Raw genomic sequence first — 13,408 nt, 5'->3', positions numbered from 1 at the left:
CACACCAGGGATGGAACCCACTTGGTCATGGTGTATAATTTGTTTGATGTGTTGTTGAATATGATTAGCAAGTGTTTTGTTGAGGATTTTCGCATCAGGGTTCATCAGAGAGATTGGTCTATACTTTTCCTTTTTTGTGTGGTGTCTTTTTTGGCTTTGGTATTAGGGTAACATTGGCATCATAGAAATGAGTTAGGAAATGTTCCTCCTATTTTGATTTTTTGGAAAAGTTTAAGCAAGATTGGTGTTAGTTCTTTCTGGAATGTTTGGTAGAATTCACCTGTGAAGCCATTTGGGTCAGGGCTCTTCTTAGTTGGGAAGTTTTTAATGACTGAGTCTATCTCTTCACTTGTGATTGGTTTGTTGAGATCACCAATTTCTTCTTTCGTCAATATAGGCTGCTTTCGTCAGTGTTTCTCCTTTTATGATAGTCTTTATTTCTGTGAGGTCAGTGGTGATATCCCCTTTCTCAGTTCTTATTTTGTGTATTTGGATCTTTCTCTCTTTTTTTCTTTGTTAGTCTAGTTAAGGGTTTGTCAATTTTATTGATCTCAAAGAACCAGCTCTTTATTTTTTTCTTGTGTTTTCTTATTTTCTCTTTCATTTAGTTCTGCTCTGATCTTTCTTCTTTCTTCTTCCTTTGGTGTTATTTATTTATTTATTTTTACTAATTCCTCCCAGTGTGCAGTTAAGTCTTCAATTTTAGCTCTTCTCTTTTGATGTATGAGTTTATGGCTATGAATTTCCCTATAGTGCAGCTTTTGCTGCATCCCATAAGTTTTGATATGTTGTGCTGTCATTTTCACTGGTTTCAAGGTAGTTACTGATTTCTTTTGAGATTTCCTCCTTGACCCACTGTTTGCCTAAGATTATGTTTTTTAACTTCCATATCTTTGTGCCTAATCTGGCCCTTGCACATTTTCAGCTTCATTCCACTGTGGTCAAATAAATTATTTTGTAAGATTTAAATCTTGTGCATTCATTGAGACTTTCTCTGTGGCCTAGTATGTGGTCTGTCTTGGAGAATGATCCATGTGCACTTGAAAAGAATGTATATCCCACTGTGTTTGGGTGTAATGTTTTGTATATGTCTATTAGGTCCAGATCCTCTTATATATTATTCAGAGTCTTTGTTTCTTTATTGATTCTCTGTTGAGATGTTTTGTCTGATGGTGATAATGGTGTGTTACAGTCACCCACTTTAATTGTAGAGTCATCTATTTCTCCACTTAGTTTTTCCAGTGTTTGCTTCACGTATTTTGAGGTGTCCTGGTTAGGTGCATAAATGTTTATGATTGTTCCTTTTTCTTGAAAGATTACCCTTTTTCTAATATGTAATGTCCATCTTTGTCTCTCACAATAGTTTTCCATTTAAAGTCTATTTTGTCCAATATTAGTATAGCTACTCCTGCCCTTTTTTGGTTATTGTTTGCTTGTAAGATTGTTTTCACTTTCAACCTCTGTGAATCCCTGCGTTTCTTGTAGACAGCATATAGATGGGTCAGATTTCCTTATCCATTTTGCCAGTCTGTGTTTCTTGACAGGTGAGTTTTAATCCATTAAAGTTTAGTGATATTACTTTCTAAGAATTATTTACATTAGCCATATTTTCTTTAGCATTTCTCAAAGGGCATGTTTCTTATTGGCATACTCTCATGGTTTCTGTTTATCTGTGAATATTATGAACTCTCCATCATTTTTGAATGCCAGCTTTGCTGGATAGAGTATTCTTGGCTGGAAATTTTTTTCTTTTAGTCCCTTGACTATGTCATACCACTGCCTTCTTGCCTCCCTGATTTCAGATGAGAAACCAGGACTTAATCTTATTGAGCTTCCCTTGTATGTAGTGGTTCTCTTTTCTCTTGCTGCCTTCAGTATTTTCTCTTTGTCTTGAGTATTGGATAATTTTACAAGTATATGTCTTGGGGTAGGCCTGTTAGGATTTATACTGTTTGGGGTGTGCTGTGCTTCTTAGACATGTACATCCATCTCCCTCAATAGATTTGAGCCATTATTTTCTCCAGTGTCCCCTTTCCTTTCTCTTGTCCTTCTGGGATGCTATAATGGGTATGTTTGTGCGTTTTGCACTGTCATTCAAATCCATAAGTTCTTGCTGGATTTTTTCAGTCTGTTTCTCTATCAATTCTACTATCTGTTTGATTTCAGGAATACTGTCTTCCACATCACTAATTCTTTCCTCTCCCATTTCAAATCTGCTGTTATTTGCTGAGAGTGTATTTTTGATTTCTTGGATTGTGCCATTCATCACCATTGTATCTATTATCTTTTTGTGTATGTTTACAATTTCTTCTGTATGCTCTCCAAGTGTTTTCTTAACATCCTTAATCTCTTCTTTCACTTCACTGAGTTGGCCCATGGTATTTGGAAAGCTTTGATTAGTGTTGGATGTCTGCTCCTCTTCCTGGTTTTTGGCTTGTTTGTTGGATTGGGCCATGTCTTCCTAATTGTTGGTATGGTTTATAATTTTTGTTGCTGTCTGATCATCATTTTATCTTGATGGGTTTGTTCAGTTGATTAGCATCTCCATCTGTTCTCGGGTTTTATAAAGGTGCTGTTTTTGTGTGTGTGTTAAGTTTTGTCTTTGACACTTTGTTCTTTTTATTGTTTCTTTGTTGTTGTCTAAGTTCCCCCTTGAAGGGAAAAATTAGGGCCAGGGAAAGCAAAAGAGGCAAGAAAAGAAGAAGTATAATAATAGTATTGATAGTAAATATTATCAGAGAAACCGTGTAAAACCTAGGAAAATTAATATTAAACACATGTAAGCAGTATAGAGGTATAGGAATAAAAAAGTGTAGTACCTACAATGAAATGAGAAACTGAATATGGAGAAGAATATAGCATGAATTAACAGGCCAGTGGATCATGAGAGAGGGAAAGAGAAAAGAAGGACAGTAACATAAAGAGTTAATAAAAGATAGAAAACAGAAGTGTTAGAAATAAAAAGGCAGAAAAATTGGGGGCTAAACAAAGAGAGGTGGAATGTAAGAGCAACAACTGAAGGTGGAAGATAGATGTAGGAAGGAAAAGAGATAGCATTGGTAGCCAAAATTAGTATGCACAGAAAAGAGTAAATTGAGGACTAAGGAGCACAGCAAACAAGAAACAAGCCCGCAGCACCTAATAGAAAAAAAGAAAGAAAAAATAAAGGGTGGAGGGGGATAAAGAAGAAGGAAAGGCAAGAAAACAAACACAAAAAACCACACAAACCCTCAAGCAAGGAGTCAACCAAACATTAAGAAAAACCAGACTTCCCTCTTACGCCTGCCTCTGTGTGGAGCTTGTCATGTTGCTGGTGTTTATGTTTCCCAGCAGCTTTTTCACTGCAGATTTTGAAATGGGTTTTAGTGAGTAAACTAAGTTAAATTATGTAATAAAAGCAATCCTTTTTTTTTTTTTAAAGGAAAAATAAGAGCCCCAAGGGATGCCAATACAGGGATAATGTCTGTGTTTTCCTGTCTCAAAGTATCAGCTAGGTGTTTAATATCCCAGATGGGTCACAACTCTAAGAGGAGCCAGGAACTGAACCAGAGACCTTGCACCTTCAAGGCTGAAACTCCTGCACTGAGCCAAATCCTCTTTCCAGGTCGACCTGCTCCTCAAAAAGAGTCCCCTTCCCAGGGCAGGATCGAGTCTTTGTAATTGAACAAACTGATTAGGAATCTTTCCTTCCCCCTTTCTCCCTTCTTCACTTCCCTCTCTCCCAGGGCAGCAGGAAGCCCATGCGAGATCTCCCCTCCAAGATTCAAATGGGACCCTGGTGAACCACCTCACCACGGAAAATAATGACTCTCAGTCTGTTTGAGAAGGAGCACCCACAGCTTGCCAGGAACCCTAAATATGCCCTTGGAAGCCTGCCAGGCAGTTCCTACTGTCCCCCTCCCTTAGATGTGTTGCACAGGACTAGTTAATTGTCTGAATCTACTTTCTCCAGACAAATTTTCTCTATCCCAGGGCAGTAGGTAAATCAGGCTGCCTCAGCCGATTCGCCTCTCCCCTCTTCCTGCTTTCTCCTCAGGCCAGCTGGCGTGCTCCTCAAAGCTCAAAAAGGGGTGTCCAGACAACTGAACCTGCACTCGTCAGACCGCTCCGCACCCGTCACCAGAACCCGCCCACTCTCGGAGTTTGTCCAAGACTGGTGGGGCTTGGGGAACACAGGTTCAGGAAACACAGGTTTGGGGAACGTGGGTTCAGGAACCGGAGGTTTGGGGATAGCAGGTTCTGGAAACACGGGGTTCTGGGAATGCCGTAGTGTGACTGGTGGGGTTGGGGAATGCTGGGGCTACTTGTCTTAAGGGAGGGGCTTAGCCTTCTCGCAGGTCCAGCCACAAGCTCCAGAAACCCGTGGTTTTACCTTGAGCAGTCCTCTTTTTGTTGCACTCTCTCCAGATCAGTGTCCAGAAGCCTCCTGCCTTGTGGGTTCCTAAAACAGCTTACTAGGCAGGATTTTGTCTCGTGGGTGGCCTTACTCCGATGCCATCTTCCCTTGATTAGACCATGTATGTTGAAGGTGCCTGACACAGAGCTGACACTCAAGTATTCCCTTCTTAATGGTCTTTCATTTTTCTTTTTCTGAAATAGAAATATTTTTATAAAGTCAGTTTCAAATGTAGGTATATAGCATTTAAAAATTATTGTATGCTTTTTCTATTCACAATTGGTTGAATATAGGAAATCTATGGAAGTGTAATTTGCTGACTTCATGGACATCCACATTTTGAAGACTTTTTTCTCCCTTAAACTTTTGATTTTGAAATAATTTCAAATTTACAGAACAGTCGCAAATATAATACAAAACCCATATAGAGAGCTCCAGCTTACTCCCCTGCCCTCTTCCCATTACACAGATCCACCACTTTAAAAATTTGCCACATTCGCTTTACTCTTCTCTTTATCATCTGTCCATCCCTATCAGTTTTCAAAAATTTTGTGAGTAGTTTGTATACATCATACTCCTTGAACACATAATAATACTTCTATGTACATTTTTTAAGAACAAGCATATTTACTTATGTAACTACCTTAAGTACAGTTACCTAGTTTGGAAAAATTTAATGTTAATAAAGCTTATAGTCTGTATTCCAATTTTTCATATGTCCCAATAATGACCTTTTTGGGCATTTTTTCTTCCAATATTAGATCCAGAAAAATGAATTACATTTAATGGTCATTGTCTCTTTATTTGTTTTTAATTTTTTTTAATGGAAACATAGCATAAACTTTCCCATATCAAAGAGTTGTTTTTATTTTTATTTTTTAATTTTTAATTTTTAACTTTTCATTTTGAAATATGTTCAGACTTACAGGACAGTTAAAAAACTAATGCAAACCCCATATAGGAAACTCCAGCTTGCTCCTTTACCCCCTACCCCCAGTTATCCAGATCCACCAATTTTAAATTTTTGCCTTATTTGTAGTATCATTTAATGTGTGTATGTATATATGTATGCATCTATATATAACCATCAATACATTCTCTGAACATGAGTGTAGATTGTGTACATTATGCTTTTAAAAGCTACATTGCCATCTAAGTTTCCTAAGAACAAGGCACCTTAAATGCGATTATCCAGTTCATGCAGTTGAACATTGATATAAAGTTCGCAATCTATATTCCAGTATTTTTGTAAGTCCAGTAATGTCCCTTTGAGCTTTTTCTCCTCCTTTGCTAGATTCATTTAACTGTCATTGTTTCTTTACTTTCTTTTTGTGTTGTTAATTGTGGAAACATATGTACAACATAAAATTTCCATGTTAACCACTGCCATCAGTCCATTTAGTGGGATCAGTCACAGTCACAACATTGTGGTGCCCTCACCACCTTCCATTCCTGAAACTTTCCCATCTCCCCAGACAGAAGTGCCACACCTGTTAGGCATTACCTCCCTATTTTCCCTGACCTCCACCCCTGGCATTTTATACTTTTAATTTCTGTTTCTCTGAGCTTGCATATTCTCCTTTGTAGTTTAATTCAGCGTTGTAATTTGCTATCAATCGTGTTTGCTTTAATACCAACTTAACTTCAACAGAATATACACATGCTGTCCCCATACCCCTCTGGTCCTTCGCGTTTGTAGTTCTTGTCACAAATTGCGTGCTGATACATTATGAATCCCAAACCACTAATAATACCATTCCATTTTTTAGAAAAGATTTATTTACATATTCCCCCCCCCGCCCTTGTTTTGGGCTTGCTGTCTGCTTTCTGTGTCCATTCTCTGTGTATTCTTCTGTGTCTGCTTGTCTGCCATTACATTTTATGCATCTGCCTTGTATTTTCCTTTTAGATATTGTACAAAATATAAAGTGATGTTACAAACCAAAATATAATAGTTCTGGCATTTATATATATACCTGCGTTTACCCTCGTTGGACATCGTTCTTCCTTCATGTGGCTTTATTCTGTCTGCTGTCTGTTCCTTTCAACCTGCAGAACTCTTTTTAGTATCTCTTATAGGGCTGACTGAATGATGATGAACTACTTCAGCTTTTGTTTATCTGGGAATATCTCAGTTTCTCTCTCTCCTTTTTTTTTAGGTACCAGGATCAGGGATTGAACCTGGAACCTTGCATGTGGGAAGCTGGCACTCAACCACTGAGCCACATCAGCTCCCTCTCTCCCCTTTTTTTTTTAAGATTTATTTTATTTATTTATCCCCCACCCTTGCTGCTTGCTTGCTGTCTGCTCTTTGTGTCCATTTGCTGTGTATTCTTCTGTGTGTGCTCGTCTCCTTTTGTTGTGTCATCTTGCTCTGCCAGCTCTCCGTGGGCTTGGGCAGGCCGTCAACCCTCTGTGGACATGGGCCAGCCTGCCTTCACAAGGAGGCCCCAGAAAGTGAACCCAGGGCCTTCCATATGGTAGACGGGAGCTCAATGGATTGAGCCACATCTGCTTCCCTCCCTCTCATTTTTGAAAGACAGTGTTCCGGATGAGGAATTATTGGTTGGCAGATTTTGCTTTTAGCACTTTAAATACATCTTCCCACTGCCTTCTTGCTTCCATGGTTTCCATTGAGAAATTGGCACTTAATTTTATTGAGGCGTCTTTGTATGTGACACATTGCTTGTCTCTTGCAGCTTTCAGGATTTTCTCTTTATCTTTGGCATAACAGAATATTTGGGTATATCCTGTTTGGAGTTTGTTGAGTGTCATGAATGTATATATCTATGTCTTGTTAAATTTAGGAAGGTTCCAGCTTTTATTTCCTTGAACATTCTTCCTGCCCCTTTTTCTCTCTCTCCCCCTCTTGGTATATTCATGGTGTCCCACAGGTTTGCCAGGCTTGTTTCCCTTTTCCTCATTCTTTTTCCTGCTTCTCAGATGAATGATTTCATTTGTCCTATCTTCAGGTTCACTGATTCTTTCTTTTGCCAGCTCAAGTCTGCTGTTGAACCCTGTTATAGTTTGCTATGGGCTGCCAATGCAATGTACCAGAAATGGGCTGGCTTTTATAACGGAATTTATTAGTGTAAAGGCTTACAGCTCTGAGGCTGTGAAAATGTCCAATGCATCATCACAAGTGCTGGCTCATCAAAAGCTGGCTGTGATGGCAAGGCACAATGGCAGCTGGCAGCCTTCTCTAGCTCACTTTCCCCTGAGCTCAGCTGCGGTGGTGAGGCTCATGGCTCATCTCCAAGGGCCTATTCTCTTGAGCTTTGTGCTGTTTCACTGATTCTAGTATCTGACCTCTTTCTCAGCCTTTTGGAGTTTCTCTCTCTCTGGCGGTAAGTGATCCTGGAGGGTATAAAGTAGCAGCTGTCTTTTTCTCTGTGTTCCGTTATGTAAGACTCCAATAAAAGGAGTCTATGTAAGTCTTATACACTGAGTCCCCCTATCTAATCAAGGCCTTAACTCAAGTGGTCTAATCAGAAGTGATCTAATCAAAAGATCCCTTGATGACTCTAACCAAAAATTCCCACATACAAGAGGTTCACATACTCAGGAATGGGTTAGCATAACATCCTAATTTTCTGGGGTTCCCAAAAGAATCAAACCAAGATAAATCCCTGTAGGGAATTTTTAATTTCTGTTACTGTGGTCTTCAACTCTGATTTCTTTTCATAATTTCCGTCTCTCTGCTGATATTCGTTTGTATTTGTTTGTCATTTCCCTAATTTCCTATAGTTCTTCGTCCATGTTTTCCTTTAAGTCTTTGATCATTAGGACTATTTTTAAAAAGTCTTTGGTATTTCCCAGGTCTGGTCTTTCTTGTTGATGGTTTCTAATGCTTGAATCTTCTTCTTTCCATGGGTCATCACTTCCTGTTTCTTTGTAACATTTTGTTGCAGTTTGGACATTTTGACATTTTAATGTGTTAAAGCTGAAATTTAAACTCTGAGGAGTCTGTTCCTGAAGCTTGTATCCATCTGGTGTTATGACTGAGTTTTGGGCTAACCAACAAAAAGGAGGAGGAAAAAAAGGAAATATCTTTTCCAGTCTTTGCAGATTGGTGTGTGCAAGTGCTGTCCTCAGGGCTCCCAGGCTGACGAGAATCTAGGCCAACTGCAGGGCCCTCCCTGAGCCTGTCTCCATGCCGCACCTCATCTGGCACGTGAGTGTGGTCCTAGTTCCAGATGTCCCCTCTTCCCTGAAACCAGGTCCTCGCATCCTGGGCACTGCCCCCATGTCCTCTAGCCAGGTGTCTCTTGCTCCGGGAGCATGACTCGACTTGCTCCCCTACAGGCTCTGTAGGCGCCTGAGCTGCCTGCTCGGGCCGCGTCTGTCAGGCCACAGTGCTCCGCGTGTGCACGAGGGCGCCTCTGCTCTGCCTGGACCGGGCCAGGGGTCCTGCCGGGGAGGGCGGCCCAGCACGGAGGGGTGGAGAGGCCATCAGGGAGCCAGGAGATACTGCTCTTTTAAGTGGCTTTTCCTTGATTTGGCGCTTGCCCTGTTACTGAGAAGCGTGTTTCTGCCAAGTCTTGCTGGTTGTTCAAAGCTGTCGGGGGACGACCCGGAAATGTCTCGCTCTGCCATCTTGGTCTGTATAGACCTCAAAGGCTTTTGATGCCAACGAGCAAACAGGTGGCAGAAGTTCATACCACTGCACTTGTATTACGAGGATACATGAACCAAACATATTGGGTAACATATGGTATGATTAACAAAAATTTATATGTACCCAGGACATTTAATTGAGAAATGTATGTTTTTATTCAACTGTTTTCTTTTTAGTTTTTGTCTATATTTTCAATTATCAAATGTAGAAAATAAAGTTTAAAAAAATATACATTGCAGAAGGTGCCTTCTAGCTTTAAAAAAAACAAAAACAAAATATGAGGGTACCTTTTCCCCCACTCTGATGTTACTATTTTCTCCCAGTTATCAGAGTTTAAAAGGACGTCTTGTTTTAACATGCATTGCTTGGCTTACTAGTGAGTTTGAATATTTTTCATGTTTATCAGCCTTCTTTACATCTTTGTGAATTGTCAATTTTTATATTATGGTGTTCAGTTTTTCTTACTGATTTGAAAGATCTCTTACACATTGCTTTTAGATTTGCCTTGTTTAAAAGTTGAAAACTCCCTGGCAGCTTTCGTATTTGTTAAACTAAGAGGAACTTTTCATTTTATGGATGAAGATACTGAGAACAAAAAGACCAAATGCATTCATACTTGGTAATTAAGGGAAGGATGCTGGAGTCAGATGGCTTGAGTTTGAATCCTAGTTTTGAATCCTCAGTTTCTTCTTTTGCAAAGTGGAAATAGATAACAGTAGCTATTCATATGATTACTGCAAGAATTAAATGAAGCAGTAGTTGTTGTAAAGTCCATAACCCAGTTAGTATGTATGTCGAGAGTTAGCTACCAGCAGCACAATTGAGTGGTTGTGGGAAGAGAACTTTGATTTAGCGTTCTTTGTTTCTTGGCATTCTTAGCCTTTTCATTAGAAACCTCATCAACATTTAATAGAAAGAATCCATTTTAAGTAGTATTTATTATTTTTAAGTTTAAGATAGTATGTGTTTCCAGCTAATTAAAATTAATTTTAAAGTGATTTCCTGCAAACATTTATTTAGTTGCTTTTGTTTTTCTAATTATCTGTTAATAGTTTTAGTATAGGGTATGATACACAGTGTTAAAGTGGGACTCCTTATAAACCATCATTGGTTTTCAATAGCCATCAGTAACTGCGATGCATATATATGTGACGGTGCCTGAATTTTACTTTTTGTTTGGTTATGTTGCAACACAATACACGGGCGCACACACACACACACACAAACCCTCAATGTATCTTGACTTTTGGGAGAGTTAAAGCTTGCAAATAAAAAGAACTGTTTCACTGGGAAGGCTAGTTTTAACTGGTAGGTATTGCTTGCTTAACTACCAAAAAATTGGTTATTTTTTTTGCAATGGAAGTTAAAAGCTTGATGTTTGTATCCGGTCTGCTTTTAAGTTAGATTATAATACAGTCACTCCCTGTCTGGGCAGCATTACTTGTGCTTTCTGTGGTACAGCAAGGTTAGGTGTCTGAAGGGCGGGCATAATGCTTTTATAAAAATACATAACTGAGAGTATTTAATCTGTATTTATTAGGGATTTGGGCCATGATTTAAGATCTCAGGTTAAGTATGGAAGTATGGGAAAAACAATCACGCAGTGACTTTTTATTTTTAATTTAAAACTTAACACTAAAACAGTTTTATAAGACATTTACATGGTTCCAAACACTAAAACACTATAACAGTATAAAAAGTCATACAAGGAAGTATCTCACATCCTGTCCCCTTCTAACCTCTCCCTTATCTTTTAGAGGTAGCCATTTTTATTAGTTTCTTCTGTATCTTTATACAGAAAATACCTATACAAGTGTGCTTGTGTGTTGTCCCCCTTTCTTACTGAAAGGGTAGCGTGCTTTATGCTGTTCTTTTTTTTTTTTTTAAAGCAGTTGTAACTTTTTAGAAAAATTATGCAGAAAATAGACTCCCATATACCCCCTCTTACATGCAGTTTTCCCTATTATTAACATTTCGTATTAGTGTAGTACGTTTGTTATAATTGATGAAACATTGTTACATTATTATAACTATACTATTATAGTTTATACTGTTATAATTATACTATTAACTATAGCTCCTAATTTTCATTAGGGTTCACTCTTGAATGTTTTAGTTTTACATCTGAATTAATCTTTATTTTGAAATACTTAGTGCCTTTTAGAAATATGTTTTGCTATTTAGAAGCTGTGGGTTTATTTTTTGAGATTTTAGTTTGGTATTTCCTATTTACATGTCAGATGAACAAGTTACTTGGTTGCTCTAGATTCCTGTTTCTGGGATTTTTTTCCTATTCAGATTTTTTTTCGTAAACCCCATGAGAAATGACTATCGTGGACATCCTCCCTCTTGCCTGTCTAACCTTCATAGCACTACTCAAATATCTAATAGTTTTGACCAAAATGTGCTTAAGGGCTTACCAAACAATAGGGGTCATGCTTATTTTCAGGTCCTTCTCACATACCACCATCCTGCCCCCCCATTTAAAAAGACTTGGTGCATTTCTGTGATATTTAGCTGAATGAAAGAGAAGGGTTCCTACTGTTTGGTCTTTTACATACGGGTATTGATATATTCCAGGGTTTTATGATAACACTTGTACAATTTTTAACTATTTGTTACTAGTGAATAAGTAACTCAGTATGTAGTCCCTGTTAGATATTTTTCCACCTACTTATTCACCCCCTTTTATATTAAGCCTTCATTTTTCTCTAGCTCTGTTTGCCCATTGTCTCCTGATAAGTAATTCTCATTATCCAAAATAAAAAGAAACATGATAACTTCATTCATCAGAAATGGGGAAAGAATCTGGACTTTATGCCTGGAATACCCTAAGAATTTGTTGAATGGCATTGTTGCTATTTTATTCATGGCCTGTACTGTTACTAAAGATTTTTTGCATACATGCAAGTTTTTGCTTATTAGGAGTTTCTCTTAAACATTATAGTAGTCAGAAAAAGTCTTACTTTTTTTAAAATTGAATAACTGTGATTTAGAATAAGATTGACTGCTCAATACCTGGTATGTGAAAGGCTTTTGGGACGTACTTTGGTTTATTATTTTATATAACATGCTTCTGATTTGTCTGTAATCTCTTGTCTTTATGATCTGATCCTAAGTAGTCAGCAATTTTCATTTTGACCATTTAAGCCCATAGCCATATCCTTTTTTTTTTTTTAAGGTTCTGGGGCCAGGAATTAAACCCAGGACCACGTCTGTGGGAAGCTGGCACTTCGCTCCTGAGCCACATCAGCTTCCTAAGTTGGTTTTTTTGCTTTCTTTTTGCTGTTGTTTGTTACTGTTTTTTTCAGGAGGCACTGGGAACTGGTGCCACACTGGCTGCCCATGTACTACTTAAATTTGTGAAATTTTATATAAAGTGGTTCCAGTTTTACAAATTTGTATATTGGCTGATGCTCTAATTTTTAAAACTTTTATCAGTAGTAAATACTAATGTTTTTCTTAATGTGAATTTTCACAGTCCTCACTGATACTGCCTAAGTGTTGTCTTTCAAAATAAACGTGGCTCATAGCACGTGGGTAGCCAGGCCATACCTGTAATGAATGCCTCTCTGTACATTTTGAGCTTACGAGAGAATTCACCTAGTCATTCCTGTCCTTTTTGAAATGGGGGCTTGATACTGGTGTGTAATTTAAGGATTGACAGCGACTACAGTGTCATAGAAAGAAAAAAATAAGGTTATATTTGAAGGTATGCTTTTCCAGCTTTCTGCAACTGATTTAGTCAGAGCATTCATATGTATTTAAAAACAATTTCACAGGAGCTGCAAATTATCATATCTCAATTTGTTTCAGGGATTATTCTTTAAAATTATTCAGTAACTTTTAGATATGTACATTGAATTCTAATAAACAGCTATATGTATATTTTAAAAATACATGCTTTATTTACTTCCTAATAAAGAGCACTACTCAAGAAATCCCACATGTAATTAAAAGTTAACATGTATATATATTTTTTACTTAGGAAACTGATTATGAAAATGACTGTTTTAAGTTGCTGTTCTCATATTTTGGACATTCCAGAGCCATCAAACAATTCATTTTCTCACCACTGATTTGTGGTACCCTTTATTTTATTTTATTTTTTTAAAGTTTTATTTTATTTATTTCTCTCCTCCCCCCCTCACCCCCCGTTGTCTGCTGTGTGTACTCTGTGTCCACTTGCATTCTTGTCAGGCGGCACTTGGAATCTGTGTCTCTTTTTTCCTTTGATAATTGAGATTTATTGGTTGTTTTGAAGATGAGCACAGATATTATGAACAATTTGTATGCAGTTTTTAATGTACGTACCAAAACCATAAAAGGCCATGTAGTTGTTTTTCTAGAGTTATTCCAGTGACTTTCCAAGCTTAAAATTTGGAGGCGAGTTT

General features: G+C 38.0%; 1 protein-coding gene across 7 annotated transcripts in view; it reads left to right on the top strand.

Annotated features, from left to right (window-relative positions):
- Positions 1 to 13,408, top strand: part of ENAH (ENAH actin regulator) — a 159,767-nt gene that overhangs the window by 54,029 nt on the left and 92,330 nt on the right. The window contains exon 1 of one of the 7 annotated variants that reach the window (XM_058309347.2): positions 8,480 to 8,570. The exons of the other annotated variants lie outside the window; for them this stretch is intronic. The gene's annotated coding sequence lies outside the window, so the exon portion shown is untranslated. Of the gene's footprint in view, positions 1 to 8,479; positions 8,571 to 13,408 lie in introns of those variants that run through there. 7 annotated transcript variants of the gene reach the window in all.

The sequence above is a fragment of the Dasypus novemcinctus genome, chromosome 13, assembly GCF_030445035.2.
Source record: "Dasypus novemcinctus isolate mDasNov1 chromosome 13, mDasNov1.1.hap2, whole genome shotgun sequence".
NCBI lineage: Eukaryota > Metazoa > Chordata > Mammalia > Cingulata > Dasypodidae > Dasypus > Dasypus novemcinctus.
The sequence above is the reverse complement of the archived record's forward strand: the minus strand, read 5'-3'. Positions and strand labels throughout refer to the sequence as shown.